At 47.9% G+C, this 16,891-nt stretch overlaps 1 long non-coding RNA gene across 1 annotated transcript; it reads right to left on the bottom strand.

Moving 5' to 3' along the window:
• Positions 1-60: 60 nt before the first annotated feature.
• LOC118174910 lies at positions 61-5,105 on the bottom strand. The gene is made up of 3 exons (XR_004754803.1): positions 4,976-5,105; positions 944-1,161; positions 61-304 (listed from the first exon to the last, which is right to left on the bottom strand). It is a non-coding gene; the product is annotated as an uncharacterized LOC118174910 (long non-coding RNA).
• Between the last annotated feature and the right edge of the window lie 11,786 nt (positions 5,106-16,891).

The raw sequence follows: 16,891 nt of genomic DNA, 5'->3' as shown, positions 1-16,891 counted from the left end.
ACCAGTTCTGGTCTCTGGAAAGGGTTTTTTCCTCGTCCTTCACCCTCCTTTAGGCCAGGGGAAACCTGGAGGTTGAATGGTGGCAGCAGTTTGACCCCAGACGATGTCGGAGGCAGGGGCTGAGGTAGGAACTGCAGCAAAGTCTCCCAGCTGAGGTCAGGACCAGTGATCTCTGCAGAGCAGCAGTCATGGGAAGCAGTAATTCCTTCCAAATTAAGCTGTTGTTTTCCTCCACAGAAGCAGCTCCGTTCCAGCAACAAGGCTTGCATCTACACAGCACTTCAGGAACAGCTCAAGTACAGTGCTCTGAAAACAGTAAACACTGTGATTGCTGTGAAAGTATGAGAAGTAGGGGTGGGAACGTGCTGGTGGTGTGGTTTTCTTTTTCTTCTTCATTTTTTTTCCGGTATCTGTTGATAGGGTGTGCTGCAACATCAGCCTTAGGTCCATGAAGCCAGGTGCCCAGGGACCACAGACCTGCTGAACCAGATTCACTCTTGACACGGGAAGACCCCCAGCTTTCCAAAGCCCAGCAGGGCAATGCAGCCTCACACCATGGCCAGACACAAAGGTCCCCCTGAGACCCGAGAGCCACCATGACCTGGGCTTCTGTCTGGTTCAAATCTCGCTTGTAAGCCAGCACAAACAGTATTGGTTTAACTCAATCTGTTCACTTCCAAAACCTCCGAAGCACAACAGCCAATTTCAGAATCTTAAAGCAAACCGTTAGGGAGTGAACGATGTATTAGCAGGCATCAAAGCCACAGACCAAGGAGCAAACAGCCACTTTTGATTGAGAAATCAATGCCTGGGGTTTACAACATTTCACACTAAGGAGCAGCAGAGACACCTCATCCCTCCAGGGCAAGGGAGGAGACACTAGCACAGAGCAGAGACGTGAGACAACCTGATGCTTCCAATAGCTAAAGCAGGCTTTGCGTACCTTGAGTCCGTGGGGTATGACATGGTTTCAAAATAGACTCCTCAGATCAAACTGCTCAGAGAAGAGTCCATTTCATACCTCTTTTGGACAGCTCATGCCCTGGGTACAGCTCAGGCACAACAAGTGACCTCCAGGCCAGCTGTGCTGAGGTCAGGGAGCATCCGAGTGAAGCACCAGCTCACCAGATGCCCAGCAGCCCTTGATGCAAAAAGGTTGTCCTAGAAAGGCAAAAAGAAGTAAGAAGTCCAGGCTTGATTGATCAAGGTGCCAGAGGGAAGGAGCAAGTCATGGAGGAAAAGAGGAACAATCCCTGCACCTGACGGGGGCTTTTACAAACAAGACAGGCGTGCTGACAAATTGCAACGGACTGCTGGAACCCCTGATACTTTTAAAAGCAATGTATTTCTCTCAGCTTTCTTCTCCTTTGTATACTGAAACCCCATCCTCAAAAGCAATCACAATGCCTCCAGAGGGAAAAATACCCCAGCACAAGGCAGACTTCCCTTTAGGCAAAGTGAATCTGCATTAGCTGAGTAGAAAGGCTTTCATCTCAAAGCCATTCATTTCCAGAGCACTTGACCCAAAAGGAAGTCTCCTTTATTCCTTTAAAAGTCACTTTCTTTACCCAGGTCCCGTGGCCTCAAAAGGGAGCCATTATGCAGCTTTCTGCTCTCAGCATTACCGGTTCAGGGCCCTTCTCTCCTCCAGCCTGCAGCAGTGAGGGTCCCTGCGCCGTGCTCCTCAGCCACCTGAGTGCTCTGCCCCAAGGGGGGCAGGCAGCACGAACGCCCTGCTGCTGCAGGAGCTGAGAGCTCAGGGCCCCCTCTGCTCCCCGGAGGGCTCCTGTGCCCCTGCCAGGCTCTGCAAACCCCCTTTGCCTGGAGATGGTGGCAAAGGAGGGGGGGTTCACCATTGGGAACAGCCAGATCCGACTGTTTCTGTCTTTCAGCAAGAGCTAACACAGCAGTTATAGCCATTAGTATCTGACTTGCTTCCATCAGACGCTGTAAGCAAAAAGTTCTTTTGCATAAGGCACAGACAAGGCTGCAGCTACAGGGCCTGGGTGACTGCGAACAGCTCAGCAATGCCACCAGACATGCTAGATAGAAATCAGCTTGTGCAAACCGTGGAGACAGGGCTCGAGGAGATCATTCCTCCTCAGAGAGCTGTGGGAGACTGTCAGAGCTCCCCGAGAAGCTGGCTGTGATCTGCACCTCCAGCAGCTTGCAAACCACACGGCCGCCCGCAGAGGTGTCCCCTTGTGGCCTGGGACACGCACCTACCTCTAGCACAAGCAGCTCAAATACCAGAAGATCTTGCCTAGAGGGGACACAGCTTGGGAAAGCAATTTTGTGCTCTGTCAAGCTCTAGCCTGCTGTTTCAGTGCTGAGTTTTGCAATACTTGATGTCCAGCTTAAATGCCCAGCCTCAGGCCAGGGAAACACCAACAAGACTCAGCCAAAAATTAAAATAAATATCTAGCCCTCCAAAATGGGGAGAAGAACTCGGACCCCGTTCCCCAAAGCAGTGAAAAAGCACAAGTACTCCAGCAGTGATTGCATGACATCTCTTAATTCCATGTGGGTTGTTTGCTTGCTTTTAAACCAGCCACGTGCATTTTGAGCGTGTGCTGTTGTGAACCTAGCAAGCGGCTCCTGAGCACCAGCTCTGCTCTCTCCAGAACAGCAGCACTCTGTACATGTGTGGAGGGATCTGGCTTACTCACTGCGCTTGGCCATCCTGGAGGAAGGGAACAGCTGCATCAGGCAGGACTGGCAGCAAAGAGAACTGCACTGGTGATGATTCCTTGAGCTGAACTGCTCACCGTGCACGGAAAGGTGACAGCCAGCATAAGCTACCTACAAGGCGTTATGGAATAAATCCAACGTGCTTCAATTCATCCAAACCATCTCTGCAGAAGCACTAAAACCAAACAGGAGGGCATTAAGGGGCAGGAAACAGGAGGCAGGCTATCTGAAATGCTTTTACAGTGAGGATGTGGTCTGCTAGAAGATACGGTACGTGGAGCCTGTGAGGGCAGCACAGACACCCTGGCACATCAGCGGTACATCACCCGGCAGACCCAGCAGCTCCAGCACCAGAAGGGGATGGTGGTGTCTGCGTAGGTGAAGCGCCCTGCTGACACAGCCCTGCAGCATCCCAGAGTATGTTTAGAGAAAGTCGCTGAATCCTGCCCCACCTTACACGTGGGGGTAGCGCACACAACACTGCACGGAGCAAAACAAATCCATCTTTTTGCTGGCACAGCCATGCAGAAACGCGGCTCCCACTCCCCTTCCAAGTGGAAAGCTGCCTGCCTTTCCACCAGTTTCCACCAGGCCCCCAGCACCTCATTTCCACTGCACAGGCATCAGCAGGAGTTAGAAACAAGCCTGCTTCCCTCCAGGCAATACCCGGTGCGAGATGTGGGGCTCCCACCTCCCTCTGCCACAGCCCTGCCTTATTTTCTTCTTCTGGACAGCGGGTACAAGGGTGCTTTACCTGCTCAAGCCATGCTAACTCCAATCATTTGACAGCTGCACTCAGAAGCAAGATGCTCAAAGGCAGAGGTGATTTCTGAATCTGCTTGGGTGATTGCTAGCTATTTCAAGTTGGGCTGGCTTTTGCTTGCCTTTAGCAACGCTTTAAGTTTTTTTGTTGTTGTTGCTCTTCATTTCCCTCAGCTGACTGTCTCTGCAGCGCCCCTTTTCTGTACAACCCCCCCCAAAAGGCCAATGAAAGTCATTAAGGAAAATACTTCCCGAAGCTCACAGAGATGAACAGGTTCTATTAGACTAATTTTTAGGACAGCAGTGGAGGCAGGGAGAGGAAAGCTTCAGACTTCCCATAGCGGAAAAAACTGATCTATTAAAGCAGTGGGTGCTATCAGGGAAGTGACCAATTTCTTGCAAACCAGCATAGCCAGACGTTTCTTCTAAAACAGATCCGTCTTGGCTTCATGACAGCTTTCCCCTCTACCTGCCTGAATTGCAGCAGCCTAGCTTGACAGCTCTAATAGTGCAATTCAGTTTATTGACCTATTAGCTGCCACCTGCTTGGGACGCAGCCACGGCAGATTTGCCATTGTGTAAGCAGCAGAAGCAGCAAACATAAAACCCTAAATAAATTTTCAGAGGCTGTGAGCAGTATAATTAATCATATGGTCTTTCACAAGGCAGCAGCAGCAGCAGGGAAGCAGACAGGGGAGCACAGAAGGCAAAGCTGCAGGAGGAGGACATCAGGGCACCCTTCTGCTGCCTCCCCCCTGCTGCCAAAGATGAGGCACGAGCCAAGAGTTAAGAGGCAAGGCTGGAGCCTAGGTCAAACCCCATTTCCCTGCTCACCCGCTTCTTGAACCTGAGCAAGTGACTGTCTCCCACAGCATGCTTTATTTGTGCACATCCTTGATCAGCAAATAAGCGGCATTCACAGCGTTTGCAGTTTTTAAGTTAAGAATGCTCCAAGTCCACTTCCCGTTATGCTGAACTCGCATCTTCTCCTTTCTCCCATGACCTCTGAAGCTGGCACAGAGCAGCTAACACAGAGTGAGAGCAGAAAACAGACATCAGAGAAAGAAACAGAAGGGAACGCTTTCAGCACCCTGAACTTGGTTCCTTCCAGCTCTTCAGTTGGCAAACGCACAGAGCTTGCATCTTCCTCGCTGCCATCTCTCCTTTTCTGCTCCCCTGCCAGCATAACTTTTTGGGATGCTGCTTCCTGCTGCCCACCCCATGGCTAAATCGCTCCATGAAGGCGCACACACAGGCAACTGGCTGGGAAAAAAATAGGAGGCCCTCAATTTTCCTGAGTTTAGGACATGGTACATCTCTGCCCCGAGACCTCCTGCTGTGTTACCTGACAGCAAGGCTCTCCCTAGACAACCAGCCCTTAAGCTCATCAGCAGAAGCACATGGAACAGCTTGGCCCTGAGAGAAACTTCTGTGATATCCACTTTCAAAAGCCATCAGGGACTCTTGGTGACACTTGGACTCATCAGGATCCCAGAACTGACAAGTCAGGAGCCAGCAGTACCTTTCTGAAGGGAGATGACAGACATCTCAGCTAAGCCCTCTGCTTCTCCTGCCCTGCATCCTCCTTAATCCAAGCAGGGTGGTCAACACAAAGTCCTTGTACTGCAGACAGAGAGCACGGTCCTGATCTGTAAAGACAGAGACGAGAAAATAAGTTTTTATTTCCTGCCACTGAAGTGGAGCCAGGCCCCGAGCTCTGAGATCAGCCTATCTCAGAGACGTGCATCTTCTTCCACCCTTATTTCAACCCACTGCCTGCTCACTCTGGGTGGCTGCCATCCCTCCCGCTCTGAGCAGCTGCTGTTTCTCTAAGCAACATCGATGCACTGCTGAGAAAAAGTCCCCCTCAAAGTGGGGGTAAAAATAAATATTTTATTTTTTTTTTTCTAAAAAAAAGATATTCCAGCCTTTGAGCCACACTTTTAATATCTTTTTTTTTTCTTCCTGCCAGAAGAAAGTGAATTCCTTACGCCAGCTGGGCAGCAATCTCACCACCACATATCTCTGCTTCAGCCCTGGCTGCCAGCCCCTGTGCACAGATGGCAAATGCAAGGCTCGTATTCCCTCCAACCACCCCTTCTGCTTCTGCAGCCCTCGGCAGTGGCCAGGCAGCACGGTGGGCACCAGGCACTGGAGGGCAGACAGAGCTGGGCCGACCACCCAGGAAAAAAACAAAATTCAAGACAGATCCAAGTGTTGTGCACGAGGCTTGCATTGAACTTCACGGGTCCACCTGGATGCCTCGGCAGAGCTGCTCTGGTGGCTGGGAAGAACCACGTCTAAGCAGTGAGGATCAGGGAAAAGAACCGTGGACCTGTAGGCCCACGACTGCCTCCGTTTTGGTGTTTCGGTATGAGACAGGTCATAGTCCTACGCTTCTCTTCGCCTCTGTAGATTTCCAAGCAGTTTTGCTCCAGAAATGGAGAACACCTTTTATCTGCCTGGCAGAGCAGGTGTCTGGGACAGGTAAGGGCCACAACCAAGACCCCAGCGCAGACCTAGCACAGCTCAGAAGGCAGCGCATGCGTCCACGCTGCCCGATTCAGAGGCACAGAGCAACCAAAACACCCTGCTTGGCCTCACCGAAGCTGAGCTGGAGCAGGGAGTGTCAGATGCTGCCATGGTATGGCAGGGAAGGTGACGGTTCAGCAGCCAGCAGGTCACACTGCCTGTCTCTGGCTGTTGCACACAGACAGCTGAATGACATCTGTCAGTCGCCGCCCTCAAGCTGTGTCTCGAAGCCAGCTGCCATCCCACTCCCACCCAAACCATCCATCAAGCATCGTCTGTGTCAAGCTAGGGTTTATTTTAAACTTAACGTCTGTAAAGTGTTTTGCCTTTAAATTATTCTGCAGACTCACTCAGTTAAACAGCATTTCCCAGTCTAGACAGAACAATCTTGTTGTCAGTGAAACAGATTCACCCTGACATCCCCACGGTGCGTGGTGATGCGGTTGCTATTTTGGAAAAACAGAGAGGGCTAAAAGCTTTTTCTCTTACGGTTCTGAAATGATTCCTGTCCACCCAACTCCAAACAAACACCTCAATAAGTGATCCAGCCGTGTTTGATCTCTATTAGGAAGCCACATGGATGGAGGAAAGGGAAACGGTTTGGCATCTGTGTGATCCGACATCTGAGTGCTTCCTGCAGGACGCCTGCCCTCCTGAAAGGGAGGAATTCCCTCTCCTGCTCTGGGTTTCAAAACTGGCTGCTTTGGCTCTTTACTCCAGACTGCGGGCCAAGGACTGCAGTTCTGAGATCTCAGATCATCCCAGTGCGATACCGAGGACTCTGCTCCCAAACAGGGACTTGCCTGATTCTCCGTGGCCGTGGGGCGAGCCGCAGGTGATTGGCATGAAGATGCAACCGAGGCATCAGCAGCCTGAAAGAGACATTAAACCAAGTCTAAATACATCCTGCATATCAGCTTTGCCCCCATGCCTCCTCTTGTCAGTGTATGAGCAACGATAAACACTTCCTTTACATTTTAATTTAAAAAGGACTTCTCCCCCTCATGAAAAATCCGCACAAAGGAGAAGGTAAAGCAGGCAGAGCGTTTGACAGCACTTCACGTCTAGTCAGCTCTGCTGTAGCCTGCAGAGCTGTAAGAGTGAAAACAGCCTGATCAAACCAAAAATAATATTTTCCCCTTTTGCTCTGTCAGTGACAAATCCTTGATGTCTGCAGTGAGAAGTAACGTATAGCAGCTGGGGATCTTTTCATCTTGCAGTAACACAGCTACCTGCCCAGCCTGGCACAGTGGGGGGGGGGGAATAGACTGAGATATTACACAGCACCAGATTCACTGCAAGCACCAATACCGATGTCTTCAGCATCCCAAAGCCATGAGGTCCAATCTTGATGCTACATTAAACGGTCCTTCTGCTCTTGGCCTTAAACTGATCCGATCACTGCAGAAGCCATCAGCACGTGCGGTAACTGTTCTCGAATCGCCTGCTCTGCACAACTTGAGGAACTCAGACATAACCACTGCAAGCTCCGGGATGCTTGGACTGGCCCTTCCACTACTGAACAGAGCAGCGAGAGCCCCAAAAGCAACAACCAAGCAAATGCCTCAGGAGACAGGAGGCATTTAGCAGGTCCTGGGTCAGCAGAGCCCCCTTCAACATGGAGCTAGTGGTTGCACATTAAAGCACTCTGCTCCATCTCGTGACACTCGTGTTGAAAGGGTTTGATGACTCCCAAGAAATGCCAAGCCAAGAAGCTTTTAAGAACTACTGAACTGCCTTTTGAAGAGGCAGAAGATGCGCGTACCTAATCCAGTCTTAAAACTAATGATTTAATTTACCTTGTGTGTACCAAGCCAGCATTAATGAGCATCTCCCAGTAGTATAACATAGGAATGTTTTATCTGGAGATTATGCTGATTAAATCATCAAGTGCCACAATCTTCCCTTCCCATCTCAATAAGAGGACTAAAAAAAAACCCTAAAAATATAGACATAGCCCTCCAAGCCACAGCAGGGAACTGCACATTCGAGCGCTCTCCTCGCTCAGAGCGTGCCTGCAAGGCTCCCCACCCTAGAAGGGGCTGTTCTAGCTGGTACGGTGTTTGGAGGGAAAACAAAGTCACTTGTTCAGAACTGAAGAGAAGCCAGGAGACAGAGGAGGAGCGTTGAGGTAGTACAGGTGCTACACTACATGCACAGCTGCTGCCTGAAGCCACTGGGTCACTTGCTGATGGGACAGGAGATGAGGATGGCCTTTCAGGTCACAGCTAAAGGTTTCTTTGGCTGCACAAGGTAGCCAAGCTTTCCAGAGCTCCTTCAGATCTCTGCATCCCTCAGCCCTTCTCCTTGCCCTGCTCCTCGAGCACTCTCTCCCCTTCATCCCTTCACCTCTCAGGGATGTGCTCTCCCTCCCTGACTCCTGTTCTTTAGAAGGAATCCCAGGACCCATCTCACATCCAAACACCAGCCTTCCTCTGCCACAGCCCACCAGCACGCTGGGCCCGAGCTCTGTAAAATACCACACACTGCACCATGTCCTTTCATGCAGGGCTGCACTGCTCCGAGGGCGAGGCTGGTGGGCACCATCCACAGAGCAGACACCTCCCTCCACCTGCCCCTAAAACCTGCCTTTTTACCAAGGTTTCATTCTGCAAGCATCACTGAGGAAATGCAATGGGAGCTCCTGAGGCTATACAGATCTGTTTGCAGGATACCAGACACCAAAGCCATCATGCGAGCTGCAAATTCAAGTGGCCTAGATCCCTCATGCAGGGAGGCAACGCCTTAGCAGAGGGGAAAAAAAAAAAAGAGAAGCCTGCTGAAAACGTCTCCATCCCACCTCTCTCACCTTCCCATTTCTGCCCGCACCCACTTCTTGCTCTACACCAAAGTGAAGGAATGAACCACCTACCCTGATGAGTCAATGAGACCTACCTTGACTTCTTCAAACAGTTATGGCCCGCTGACGGTGGTTTTTCAGACCCAGCCTCTTCCTTTGGGACTCAATTGCAAACACTTTCCGGCAGCTTTCTGCCATGTAATCATGCTTGGGTACTTCACGTCTAATGGCTTTGTCTGCTGCCTGTTTGGATTGTACACAGAGTGCTCCAGAGCCCTTGGGCAGGGCACTTCAGAAACAGAACACCTTTTATTTAAAGCCAATTCAAAACCGCAGTGGTGAGTTTGAAAGCTTCCCTGGAGAATGACAAAGGATCCTGTTAAGTTCATGGCAGAAGAGGAAGGGTCCAAGGCCAAAACAAGACCCTACAACAGAAAGCTCCCTCTGCAAAAAGAAACTCCAAACATTGCTTATACTGACCTCTGGCACAAACAACCCGTCTCGAGTAGGCGATCTGTATCTACAAGGCCAAACCTCAAATTGACCAATATTGACTCACCCGTCCAGCCAGTCGTTACACAAGCCAGTGTTAGTGTTTATGAAGTGAGTGGATTTTGTGAAAGAAAGGTGCTTAACAGATATTATATTTGTTTATTTGGAAGTTGGGTCAAGTAGCAAGCTTTTGCCAGCAGTTCTGAACGTGGGCTGCAGCAACCACATACCCTGTCTTGCTTTCCTCATAAATGCAATAATTATTCAACTGTTGTAAAAGCTTTGAAGCCTTCAGAACAGAGAAGCATTATCTGGAAGTTTGATACCAAAATGAAGTTCTCAAGAGGAACTCCATCCCATGGCTTCTGCAGAAAACACAGCTCCATCCAAATGCCCTGTCCCCACAAGGAGAAAACTTGCATGGTGCAAAGGATCCACACTTACAGGCTCTGTAAGGAGGCATTTTCTCAGAGAGAGTTCTTCTGACAGACAAGAGAAGGAATGTTCTAACTTGCAGCTCCACAGATCTGCAAGCCGTAGGAATTCTCCCTTTTTAAAAATCATTATTATTCATTCCCGTGGTCCTGTGAGCCTGCACGACGATTCACAAAGCAGATGGATAGGCTTCCTTCCCTTTCAAATCACAACTCAGACCCAGGCCCTTTCTCACCTAGAAGCAAGCGATCTAGTCTTACCATATAAAACTGGACTTCCCCAAAATGATTTAAGGGGAAAAATGTCAACTCAGAACAATTCTTTATATCTTTCTGATGTCATCTTACAGTAACCTACTCTGGCCCTCTCTCTCTGCAGGTGTCTCCGCCTTCCTGGTGTGAACAGCATTTCCCTTCAGGGCTCTTTTAGTTCAATTAATGTGGACCCCAAAAGGCTGAGGATTTCATCACTTCTCAATGAAATGCCTTCAAACTCTAATGCCACTGGCCTTTGGCAGGACCCTTGTTCCAGACAAACTTGACATTTTGACAGCATCTTTACATTCACTTTCCCTGAGCAAATGCACGCTACACAAAGTTCAATTTTTGGAGTGGGGAGAAAAACCTCTTCCTCTGAGTAAACATCAGACAAATACCTACACACTGCATGGAACTGCATGTCAAGCCACTCAATAAAACCACCTGGTCTGCCAGGAAGAAGCTTGATAAATCGTTGGTACAGACGCCTTCTCCCCCCTCCTTTAAATTGTATACAGAGTCCTCAAAGTCTAGAGGAAGGTTTCCAAACTCACTGATCCTCCTCCTTATCCTGCCAGCACCACGTTCACTTGTGCTTCATCCTCACCGCTCAGACAGCTGTCTTTGGAAACAAGGATCTGGAGAACATATAGAGAGAAAAGCATTACAAAAAGCCAGAGGTTGCTTTCCCTCTACCCTCACTATGAGAGGTTGAAGTATGTCATGGCAGAGAGAGCGAGCGCTGTCTGCAAGCACCACCATTTTCACGTCTTCTCCTCTTAAAACAGCAGACAGCCCTGCAGGTACGACAGACCCGTGAAGGACGCTTGCCACCTTGGTGACACAGGCCACCAGAGCCATGTCACTCTGCTACTGCTCACTCACAGCCGCTCATTCTCTCCTGAGAAGTCAGCTGAGGTACTTACTCTTTACTTCAACACTCCCGACAGACGAAGTGTCTGATTTATTTTTTTTTTTTAATATATTCCTCCTCTTCCCAAGCTGGAGGCAGAAAACCTTCACAGCAAATAAAAGCCCACAGATGTCAGGCTGCTTTTCTTCTCCTTTACCTACATAACGCCACGGAAAGCCAGAGACGGAAGAAAGCTGCTGGTCCTCAGCAAGATGGATTTCCTTGTCTCTAACCAGTTAGTTCCAGCTTGGAAGGAAAGATCCTCCTTTCAGCATCACATTACGTGGGGCTCACGCTCAGGTCCTTTCTGCGTCACACAAAATCCTCCTCTTCTGCTAGCATCTTTGCAGATCCTGTTGTTACCTACAACATCCTGCGGTAGCAAGAGATTAATTATCCTCTGTGAGTTATCTCACAGAGGATAATTGTCAGCTGATCCCATTAACAAACCATTCCCATGTTTTCCACCTACTGCAAAGGAAAAATACGCTCACAGTTCATGCGTTTTTACTTAGGAATTGCAACCAGCTTCTTATAGTCAACTGCCAAGGGCCAGCTGATTAATGGCAACTAACTACACAGAAACCTGGTCCTCTGCTCTGGACTTAGCCTTGGCCCATCCAGCTGGACAGAGACAAGAGGGTAACACTGGAGATTACATGCTGAGAGGTGCAGATGAAGTTCTGACATAGCCAAAACCCTAAAACAAAACCCTACAGAAGATTAAGTTGCCCTAAGACCCAGAAAAGAAGCTAAGCTAAGGAAGCAGAAGGGGATCCCTAGCTGGGTCCCAGACATAACTCAATCTTCAACAAACCGCTGCACTCCTGGCCTCTGCTTCCCCACCTGTGTAATCACACGTCCTCTTCTACTGCCTTCTGTAGAAACCTTTGAGATTTGTGTATCAAAAATACTATATGGGGAAATTCACTGCCAGGACCGACAGCAGCATGCACTGGATACTCTTCACAGTGCTGCCCATGCAGGAAAGCAGGATGCCCTGGCACTGACACTAGCTTCTCCTACCTGTTTTGCTCAGTAGCAATCAAGATTACCACAGCAACAGGAGACAGAGTAGAAAACTATTTCACTGGAATGTATTCGGTTGCTTTTTAGTGGATTGACATGAGAGTTCGTTTATAAATACATCAAGAGCATGTCAGTGTGAAATTGGAAATGAGAGTGGATGGCAGCACTGTGAGCACAGTACACAGGGTGAGAAGATTAAACACACAGGTTAACCCGAACGAGTTACAGACTGAGACCTGTGGGAGAATGCAGAAGCTCAGCTCTTATCAACTCCACTGATTAAGCAATGGAAACCCTTCTCACTAATACAAACTGCTTCGTGATTGCTTGCCTCCGTGCTGTCACAACCCTGACAAGCTTCTGCCTCCAGAAGGCCCGCTGTCAGCGAGCAGGGGCACTGCATGGCTGGGCTGCAAGTGTCTGCTTTTCACCTGGGGAATGGAAAGCCCACAGTGCTGGTGCTTGCAGCAGGCTGCTCTGCTTCCACATAACAGAACAGGAAACAACAAGGCCAGTGAGGCTGTGCTAGAGGCTGAAGCCTTCCCCAAAACAATTTAGGAAGCTCGTTAAACCAGTTAACAGCTCAAGAGCAGCTCTGACCTTCGCAAGCCGCAGTACCCCCATTTTCCTTTGTAACAGCATCCCAAAAGGCTTCCGCATTTAGCTCGAGAGGTAAGTGGTACCTCAAAGGGTAGGTTCAACTATTTGTTTCAACAGAAATCAATTATACATCTGCTTTCCTGAAAAAAAAAGTATACAAACAAGAAACTCCACCTACCTTTTCATTTTATGATGCAAGCAGAAATGGAGCTGCATCCACATCTCCCGATCCAATCACTCTCCAAACCCATGGCGAGTCAGGGCAGTAACTCTGTTCTCTTGGACACACTTCAGTCACCGATTCCAAACAGGACTTAAATCAGCAAGTAAAAACCTTAAGACACCATTTTTAACCCTGATTTGCATTTGTAGCCATTTTAATTAAAGATCGCTAGCTTTCATTAACTGCTATAGCCATTAAATAAATAGGAAAGTCCTGAAGGCAATTACTGTCAAAAGAATTCTAACTCGATAAGAATAAGGAACATCAATAAAGTGAAAGGAAAAATGCACGCCTCATCACTTTCTGTTCAGATATTTTTTCCTCTCAGGATTTGGGACAGAATATGTGGATGAAAATTAAAATTAATGGAAAAATGACAACGCTACCTCAGGCACAGGGGGCAAATTCAAGATTAAATATATCAGTAGCTGTTTCTAGGGGGATTAGGTCCATTGGTTCTCAAGCCCTAAAAATGATTGGCTTTGCTTAAAGCCTTGCTATTTACTGTTCAGTCTTGTTTACATGCTCAGAGTTTAGACACCTATCCTGCTCTGTGGCGGTGAACAGAGTGAAATCCAGCTGGTGACCTTTCACCAGTGGTGTTCCCCAGGGGTCAGTGTTGGGGCCCTTCCTTCGTTAATACCCTTACTGATGACTTGGATGAGGGAATTGAGTGCACCCTCAGTAAGTTTGCAGGTGACACCAAGTTGGGGGAAGTGTCCATCTGCTGGAGGGTAGGAAGGCCCTGCAGAGGGACCTGGACAGGTTGGGTCGATGGGCAGAGGCCCGTGGGATGAGGTTCAATACAGCTAAGTGCCGGGTCCTGCACTTGGGCCACAACCACCCCATGCAGCGCTACAGGCTGGGGGCAGAGTGGCTGAAAAGCTGTGCAGACGAACAGGATCTGGGGTTGCTTGCCTGAACATGAGCCAGCAGTGTGCCCAGGGGGCCAAGAAGGCCAACGGCATCCTGGTTGTATCAGGAATAGTGCAGCCAGCAGGAGCAGGGAGGGGATCGTCCCCCTGTACTCTGTTCTGGTGAGGCTGCACCTCAAGTGCTGTGTTCAGCTTTGGGCCCCTCACTACCAGAAGGACATCGAGGCCCTGGAACGTGTCCAGAGAAGGGCTGCGAAGCTGGGGAAGGGCCTGGGACACAAGTCCTGTGAGGAACGGCTGAGGGAACTGGGGGTGTTTGGTCTGGAGGAGGCTCAGGGCAGACCTCACTGCTCTCTGCAGCTACCTGAAAGGAAGCTGTGGGGAGCTGGGGGTCAGCCTCTGCTCACAGGTAACCAGTGATAGGACTAGAGGGAAAGGCCTCAAGCTGTGCCAGGGGAGGTTCCGGCTGGAAATGAGGAGACATTTCTCTCAGAAGGAGCAGCCAGGCACTGGGACGGGTTGCCCAGGGAGGTGGTGGCGTCACCATCCCTGGGGGTGTTCAAGGAGAGGTTGGACGTGGTGCTTGGGGACACGGCTTAGTGGGTGACGGTGGTGGTAGGGGATGGTTGGACCAGATGATCCTGCAGGTCTCTTCCAACCTTAATGATTCTATGATTATATGATTCTAAAGTGTTCCTTACACACATTTATTAACTAAACTGAAATCAAGAATATTTAAAAGTACTCCTGAATAGAGGAAGAATCAAAATACCAGCATTAACTCCACTGCAAAGAAACAGTTCATGTATAACACATTTCAATATTCCAGAAGTTTAAACTGACATTAAACATTAAGAGTTCCTAAACTCAGTAGAACACTGAAAGAGTAGAATTATTTGACTGCATGAAATGCCATGTTTCGGTGACGTTAAATTTCATTAAATTCATACAGGACACCTGCTTTTGCTTCCTAAATACTTACAAGTATACTAAACTTTGAGTCTTAGAACTGGACAAACTAAAACAAGGAACAGCAAACCTTAAACACTCCTTCAGATTTTCTTACATCATTTCATGTTTGCTATTTGCTTCTGTGGAACAAGAACCCAAAACACGTTTTAAGCTTTCTTCTTCTGAAAGAGGAAGAACCAGTTATTCACAAAGGTCACAACAATTTCTCGCTCTTTTAGGTTTCATTTTTCGAAGTACCCCAGGAGCAAAAGAAAAATTGCAAACAAACAGTGCTTTTGTTGCTACATTACTTTGTCTCTTTACAAACTTCCAGAAAAAGCACGAGCTGAAAAAGAATTTTATTAGCATTCTTCCCAGTAAAAAGACTCTTCTGAAACTTTTCAGTGAGCGTGATGTCAAAAAGCCACTGGAAGTTAGTTCACTGATCAGGCTTTCCGTACATTTGAATATCTAATGGCTGACCAAGTGCAAAATAATATTTTTTCCCCAGCAGATACGCAGCCCATTTCCCAGGGTAATGAAAAAAATACCTAACATGAGCTAACAGCCAATTACAATTTAACCCTCAATAAGTCTGTTTTTGGCAGAAGGTTCACCTTTCCTAAAAAAAAATAAAAAAATACTATAACCAGCAGTTAAAACATGCTAAATTTACTTTAAACACTGTTCATAATGAAAACTAAATATTTTCATACCTGTAGCAAAGCCATTTCTGTTCACCGAGGGTTTGAGTTCTTCACAAGGCTGATGTTATGCAAACAGCAGACAGAAAAGACAATTTTCTCTTAGAAGTTTAGCAAGACCTTGTCCATCTCCTTGAGTAACTTGTCTTTTTTTTTTTTTTCCAACCAGTGGCAGGAAATCCTCCTTTCTACAGCTGTCTATACACTTGATCACCAAATGGCTCATCCTCACCACAACACACTTTGAGCATCCTTCTAGGATTAAAAAATGTACTGCTTCCCTGCATTCACAATAAGACACCAAATTTTATCATCTCCAGCTTTGTAAATGGCACAGGCCATTACAGAACAGCCTGCCTGAAAGAGATAAGTTATACATTATTCATTTGCTTTGTTAAAGTAGAAGAATTTACTTTTGACAATGATCAGCTACGGTAAGAAAGACTTTCATTTCATTAAAATTAGAAACTAAGCATGAAGCAGCCTTAAAACAAAACACCTTCAATGTAGTAGTTAAATTTTAGCAATAAGAGGGCTGCAAGACCACGCTCTGAGCTGTCAAAAGCAGATATTAAATTTCAGAGGCTGATTCAGGGGCAGTGGGGAAACTGACAGTGGACAGGGAACAGAAGGGAGTTATTACGAACATCATACATCCTTTCTGAACATCCAAGATCAGTGCCAAAACAAAGGAAGAGGTTTGGTAGGGTGCGATCTCAAGATGTCCTCCCTCCACCCCAACTCCTACAGTTTAAGGCCACAGCTATTGGAAAGATGAGTTTTGGGCTGTGAGAGCAGCTGTTGTTTCCCCCTCCTCTGCTTAGGGATAGAAATGGCGAGCTGATGGTGATTCAGATTGAGCTGCGGTGTCAAAGCTGTGTAATTAAGCTTATACGATGTGCACCTATATCACACCTGGCTCTAAGAGGAACTGCTACGTTTCTATGCCTCTACCAATACCTTTAAAGTTACCCTAAAACAGGTAACAGATAACAGCAGTAGAGAGATCACCCGCTGTTAGCAGGTTGGCAAGACATCTTCCCCAAACTGCACCAAAGTTGCCAGCTATTTCCCCAAACACATGTATTATTAAAATGATATAGGCAGGAAATAAATCCTGCTATTTACCTACTGCTTTTTATTATAAGAACTATGATGATCATCTTAAGGCTCAGTGACAAATCCTGTTTGGTACATCATTATCTTATAAAAACCTGTCACACACAGAGAACGCTAAGTTATATTAAGTGTGCTTTTAACCTGACAAAATGCAGCCTGGTGCTTTCCACCTGGCTAACTGCAGCAAACGTGGCACGCTTTCCAGGGCTGGGAAGCAGCCATCACCTCCTTTCCCCACCACAGCTCCACATCGAGCTCAAACTCTGAACACAGTAAGAGTACATAAGGTGTTTCAGCCAAACAGGCAATGCATCAGAAGCTCAGCCATAACACTCAGCTCCAGATCCCCATATGTGCATTGGTTATCGGGATGTGACTGCCACCCAACTGCAGCGAGCAAAAGAAATGGAAGCAGACATTTAAAAGAGTCATTTATCCAGATACGAAAAAGGCTAGACTGATGCTGAACAAGAAGGCAGCTGAAAAACAAAACCAAAAAGATGTCTCA

The sequence above is a fragment of the Oxyura jamaicensis genome, chromosome 15 (assembly GCF_011077185.1).
Source record: "Oxyura jamaicensis isolate SHBP4307 breed ruddy duck chromosome 15, BPBGC_Ojam_1.0, whole genome shotgun sequence".
Classification (NCBI taxonomy): Eukaryota; Metazoa; Chordata; class Aves; order Anseriformes; family Anatidae; genus Oxyura; species Oxyura jamaicensis.
Note: the sequence above shows the minus strand (reverse complement) of the source record. Positions and strands in the feature narration are given on the sequence as shown.